The sequence below is a fragment of the Arachis hypogaea genome, chromosome 11 (genome assembly GCF_003086295.3).
Source record: "Arachis hypogaea cultivar Tifrunner chromosome 11, arahy.Tifrunner.gnm2.J5K5, whole genome shotgun sequence".
Lineage (NCBI taxonomy): Eukaryota > Viridiplantae > Streptophyta > Magnoliopsida > Fabales > Fabaceae > Arachis > Arachis hypogaea.
The window spans coordinates 96,889,879-96,896,813 of NC_092046.1; positions in this window are offsets into that span (position 1 = coordinate 96,889,879).

The window sequence follows — 6,935 nt, forward strand, 5'->3', positions numbered from 1 at the left end:
AATATGAACGTGCGCATTAAGTTTTTGGCGCCGTTACCAAGGAATGAACAATCACGATTTCATGCACCAATGGGTCTAAGGCTCTGCAGGCTGCTTAAGCTGGGGCTTCTCGTGCTGTGCCTACTGCTGGTCCTCCACCTGTGCATCATCCTCCTACTCATTCTCCTCCTACTCATAGTGCTCCGATGTTATGTCAGGCTCAGAGGGGATATCAGTATCCCCAGTCCTCATCATCAGCTTCAGATGCTCATAGGGTCACTTGTTGCGATGCTCAGACTTCTCAATACGCCGCTGATGAGCGGATAATTTATACGCTTTTTGGCATTGTTTTTAGTATGTTTTTAGTAGAATCTAGTTACTTTTAGGGATGTTTTCATTAGTTTTTATGTTAAATTCACATTTTTGGACTTTACTATGAGTTATTGTGTTTTTCTGTGATTTCAGGTATTTTCTGGCTGAAATTGAGGGACTTGAGCAAAAATCAGATTCAGAGGTTGAAGAAGGACTGATGATGCTGTTGGATTCTGACCTCCCTTCACTCAAAGTGGATTTTCTGGAGCTACAGAACTCGAATTGGCGCGCTTCCAATTGCGTTGAAAAGTAGACATCCAGGGCTTTCCAGCAATATATAATAGTCCATACTTTGGTCAAGAATAGATGACGCAAACTGGCGTTCAACTCCAGCTCTCTGCCCAATTCTGGCGTCCAGCGCCAGAAAAGGATCCAAAACCAGGAATGACCTCTACACGTGTAACACTCAAGCTCAGCCCAAGCACACACCAAGTGGGCCCCGGAAGTGGATTTATGCATCAATTACTTATTTCTGTAAACCCTAGTGACTAGTTTATTATAAATAGGACCTTTTACTATTGTATTAGACATCCTGGATTGTATTTTTGATCCTGTGATCACGTTTTGGGGGCTGGCCATTCGGCCATGCCTGGACCTTTCACTTATGTATTTTTAATGGTAGAGTTTCTACACTCCATAGATTAAGGTGTGGAGCTCTGCTGTTCCTCAAAGATTAATGCAAAGTACTACTGTTTTCTATTCAATTCATCTTATTTCGCTTCTAAGATATTCATTCGTACTTCAACCTGAATGTGATGAACGTGACAATCATCATCATTCCCTATGAACGCGTTCCTGACATCCACCTCCGTTCTACATTAGATTGAATGAGTATCTCTTAGATCTCTTAATCGGAATCTTCGTGGTGCAAGCTAGAATGATGGCGGCATTCAAGAGAATCCGGAAGGTCTAAACCTTGTCTGTGGTATTCCGAGTAGGATTCAATGATTGAATGACTGTGGCGAGCTTCAAACTCGCGATTGCTGGGCATAGTGACAGACGCAAAAGGATAGTAAATCCTATTCCAGCATGATCGAGAACCGACAGATGAATAGCCGTGCCGTGACAGGGTGTGTTGACCATTTTCACTGAGAGGATAAGATGAAACCATTGACAAGGGTGATGCCTCCAGACGATTAGCCGTGCTGTGACAGGGCATTTGGATCATTTTCCCGAGAGAAGACCGAAAGTAGCCATTGACAGTGGTGATGTATCACATAAAGCCAGCCATGGAAAGGAGTAAGACTGATTGGATGAAGATAGCAGGAAAGCAGAGGTTCAGAGGAATAAAAGCATCTCTATTCGCTTATCTGAAATTCTCACCAATGATTTACATAAGTATTTCTATCCCTGTTTTATTAATTATTTTCGAAAACTCCATTACTATTTCATATCCGCCTGACTGAGATTTACAAGGTGACCATAGCTTGCTTCATACCAACAATCTCCGTGGGATTCGACCCTTACTCACGTAAGGTATTACTTGGACGACCCAGTGCACTTGCTGGTTAGTTGTACGAAGTTGTGAACCATGGTATTGGCATCAAGTTTTTGGCGCCATTACCAGGGAAAGAAAGAGCGATGAATTCTACATAATTAAAGTGTAATCACAATTTCTGCGTACCAGCCGCTGAGTGCGGTGCTCCATCTGATCAATGCGCTCGAGGAGGTGGTGCACTAGATGGTAGACAGGTTGGGAAGCGGCTGAAGGTGCGGTGGATGTGGAAGGTGTTGCAGGTGCTGAAGGTGCTGTGGAGGATATGGCTGCGTCAGTCGAGGAAGTAAGAGAAGGTTGTCTGTGGCTTAGAGCTTCGAACTGCTTGTCGTGTGGAATAATCTTTTTGCATTCGGCAATCGGTGGCTTCTCATCCTCAAGTTCCCAAGGTACCTCAGCTCGGCGGGCCATCTGGGTGATCAAGTATGGAAATGGTAGGGTGCCTTTGACATGAACCTGAGACATGTACTTCCTGATGAACCGTGGAAGGTACAGGTTCTTTCCTTCCATAACACACCAGATGAGAATGATCATAGCAGCTGGCACCTCTGACTCATGAGTGCTAGGCATAATATAGTTACTTAGTATTTATTGCCAGAGCCTAGCATCATCATTCAGATAGATAATCTTGATGCCCTTTGGAGTTACCCTCGACTTACCCATAGCCTAGGGAACAGTAAGATCAATGGCTATAGTGCGCCTCACAGCATCCCAATCAAATAGGTTAATTAAGTGGTTATATTGCCAAATTTTGATTCCAAAAATTTAGAGTGAGAATTTGAGGTTTAAAACATCTTTTTTGGACTCAGTGGGTCTTTCTGAGTCAGAAAATGTGTTTTCTGCGAAAAACCGTAAAAAACTGTGAACCGGCAGCTGAACCGGTTGAACCAATTCAAGTCTGCCCGGTGCTACTCGAGAGAAATTTGAAATAGTCAAAAACCTTAGAAAAATACTAGAAATGGAAAACAAGACGTTAATTCTAAAGGTTTGGCCCGAAGTCGGGCCAAACGGGCTAAAAATGCTAATTGGTTGGACCGGGCCCAAGTTGGGCCCAAGCCCAACATATATAAGGGTTCATTAATGAACCCAATCTCTCATAACACACTCAAACACACCCACACAATGCTAAAGAGAAGAAGAAGAAGAGAAACCCCAAGAGCACTATTCATCCTCTTCTTCTCTAGCTAATATCTTGAGCTACGGTACTCCGATTTGCGTGCCATCAGCGGCTACGCGTTCCTTGTGACGAGCTCTACAAAACCCATCCAAGAAATGTGTAAGGAAATATCAAATCCATCTCAGTTCTTCTCCTCAAAATTTCGGGTATCTAGGGCTTGGGATTAAGTGAGTTTTTGTGACTCTTTGTGTTTAGGTTCACTCTAATGCTTGCTTAGCTTTGGGTTTTGACATCCACATCTATTGGGAAAGGTAAGAGGCTTTGAACTCTTGTGAACTTTTGATTTATGTTGAGCCCTAGGTTGATTTTGTGGTGATTTATATGTATATAGTTTGATTATTGTGAGTTTGGAGCTTGTTGGTGCTTGTTGGAGTTACATTGGTGGTTGGATTTGGTTGAAAGCTCATTTGGTTCACATTAGGAGTCAGCCAAGGTATGGTTTTGGTTTCCTCTATGTAGTATATAATTTCATGGACACTTAGGCTAGTGACCCATAGGATAGGATTGGATTTGAATTGTTGATGAATTGTTGGATGTTATTGTATGATGATGTTTAATGAAATGATGATTTTTGTGTTGATATTGATGGTTGATAGTGATGTGATGAGGATGAATGATTTGTGGAGTGGAGGAGTGAATTGTGTTGATAAATGTGAAATTGATGTTGATTGATTGGTAATGAAGTTGGAAAAATGCTAATGAGGTTTGATTATATGTAATATATTAATGTTGCAATTGAGGATGAGGTAAAGTGAAAAAATATGTAGTAATCTTGGTGTAATATGTCATAGGGTGTTCATTTTGATGAGAATTGGAGTTTGGAATGGTTTGGTTTGGTCTTGGTTGTGTTTTATAAAGGAATTGTGGAAATTGTGATTTTGGGTAAGAATTGGCTTTTGGTGAAATTTGTCTGATTATAACTTTTTCCTCGATTTTCAAAATTGGGTGAAATTTGTTTAGAATTAAAGGTCTTTGAAAATCCTTTAAATCGATATAAAGTTTGTGAAATTTGGAATTTTGTAGAGGACGTTATGATCATTCAAAATTGGTGTTAAAAATCTGAAATTCTGCAAAGTTGTAGAATTTCATGATTTCTAATATGTGCGAGCGCACACCCTTGTGCGGACGCACACCCTACGAAAATTTTGACCTGTGCGAATGCACACACCTGTGCGCATCCACAGGTAGGGAAATGTGTTCTGTTTGCAGCGCTAGCATAGCTTGTGCGCGCACATATCTAAGGATGAATTGCGAGCTGTGCTTCCGCACATGCACCTGTGTGCACGCACACATTGGGAAGGCCAATCGGTTGGGGGTGCTGCCACAGGTTGTGCGAGTGAACAGATTCTGTATGTTTTGCCACATGTGCGTACGCACACATTTTAAAATCTCCTGGGCGTGCGCACGCACCCACCCCTGTGCGGACGCACACGCCCTGTTTCTCAAATTTCGCTTTATTTTCAACTATTCTACCTCCCCAGCAAGGTTGTAAGCTTCTATAGAACTTTTTAAGGACTTTTGGGCATATTTTTAGATACTTAAAAATGGGAAAGGATTTTAAGGGTCTTAGATGATATTATTTGGAAAAATTTAGAAAATGGAGGCCTAGGTTTTTGGCGTACTGAAGGTGGTTTAATATTAGGTGGTGAATGGTTGATGAATGAGATGAGGATTAAGGAACTGTTGAGTTTGGAAATGAAATATGAATGAACAGTGGTTGAAAAGAATCGAGGGCTCTGAATGAAGTGATGGATCCATCTTGTATTAAAAATGTTTTTGATAACCACTGCACTACTTTTCATTGAGATTATAAGACGATATGCGCCCAGCAGAGGCCAAAATTGGATCTCACCTGTCGAGGTAGTGGTGACGGCGTAAGGGCGGTGGTTCATCCCGCTTGCACTTAGATGTCATGCCGGTGGCAATAGATCCCGCTCGCATCCCTTTGGATTATCAAAGCGTACAGGCGCAAAACCCTGGATAGTGATCCGAGCACTATATCTCGGGGTTCCCACACCATGATTCCGAAGGGCAACATCTCCATGGAGATGTGTCGGGTTGGCAGTTGAACTGACAATGTGATATCACAGCTAGTAGGGCAGGCATTCATCATATGCATTTCCTATCTGTTTGCATGCTTTGACTATTTGAAATGGTTTGCCTATTTGTATAACATGCCTACATGCTATTTGAATTATTGCCTTATATGCTTCTACTTGTGTTTTACTTGCATTGTATATTACATATGTTTTCTACTGGGATTGAGGGGGTTCGGAAGTCGGTGGCGATGGGATCGCATGGAGGATCGGTTGGAGAAGGCTGGGTGACAGCGGTGTTTGCTTAGAGTAGAAATCCCCTAAGATAGATTACCTGGTGTATTTAAGTTAATGTTGTTATAATTATGCTTATTTGTTTTAGAATGCTTAAGTTTGAATCTTGTGATGGATATAGAGCTTAGGATTGCCTTTGGCGTCCCGGGGTCTTATATCCTATATCACTGGGCACTGTTACCATACTGAGAACCTCCGGTTCTCATACCATATTTCTGTTGTGCTTTTCAGATGCAGGTCGCAACCCACCTCGGTGAGTTGCTTTGGATGGTGACAGAAGCGGAGGATCTTGGATTCTTTTGGAGTCTTTTTGGTTTAATTTGTTTATACATCTCTCCTTTTGTATTTTGTTTTGCCTAGAGGCTTGTATTATGAGAGAAAAACTTGTATAAGCTATTTTTTTAAACTGTTAGGTTTCTATATGGTTCTGTATACTTGTATATGGCTAGCCAGCTTAAACTCCACGAGCCGTGGCTAGTTTTCGATGATATTATATACTTACCTTTTGTTACATCTTGTCTGTTTCTTGTGCCTTAAGCTAGTAGCTTCGTTAGTACGTTTTGCGCTTTTGAAATCCAAAATTTGAGCTATATCTTTCATCAGGCTTCTAGATTATATTATTCTTTCTATATATAATATGTATGAGCTTAGATCTATCATAATCTCTGGTTAACCTTTGCTTTACGATGCCAGGTAAAGCTTAGGCTAATTAGGGTGTTACACCTTGTACCTTTTCAAAGACCTAATCCTTAATGGTATTGAACATGGCTTTCTTGGATCTATTAATAAGAGAATGAAGACCCTGATATTTGTTCTATACGCTAATGTGAGTGATGTTTAGGTATATTGCAAGTGTCTCGAACATTGCTTGGGGTATTATTACTAAAGAAAATTGCAAACTTTTATAAATTAAGTATGAATTAGTCTGTTTTTATTCTGCCTTGTATAGCAAGAAAGATAAACTTTCCTCACAAAAGAAAAAAAATATGGTGATAGGAGATCTCTTTGACATATACCGTATTTGGTGAACCAAATGGTTGAGGTTCCACAACAACAGAGCAAGAAATAGTAGTGACAAACTCACAAATCCAATTAATCCATTGATAAACCACTATTTTATGGTTTATCTTGTGCTAATTTGAGTGGTTTTTATCAACTCTCTACTCACTTATTCATATAATTTGTATGGTTTTACAAATCCTTCCTAATTCTGTGACATAGTTGAAAACATGTTTCCTGGGCCTTTAAACTGTCAAATTTAATTATCCTTTATTACCATTCGATGCCATGATCTGTGCGTTAAGTGTTTTCAGGCTTTATAAGGCAGTAATGTCTTAGAGGATGGAAAGGAAACACGCAAAAATGGAAGGAGCACAAGAAATAAAGGAGACAACCAGCAAGAAGCGACGCACACGCATGGCTTACGCGTGTGCGTGAATTGGAGTTTGCACGGCGACGCGTGCGCGTACCTGACATGTACGCGTGACACGCTGGTGCACAAAATTGTGATCATCAATGGCGCCAACAACTTGGTACGCACAATTGTAATCTCAAGTTTTTATCACAACTCCACACAACTAAC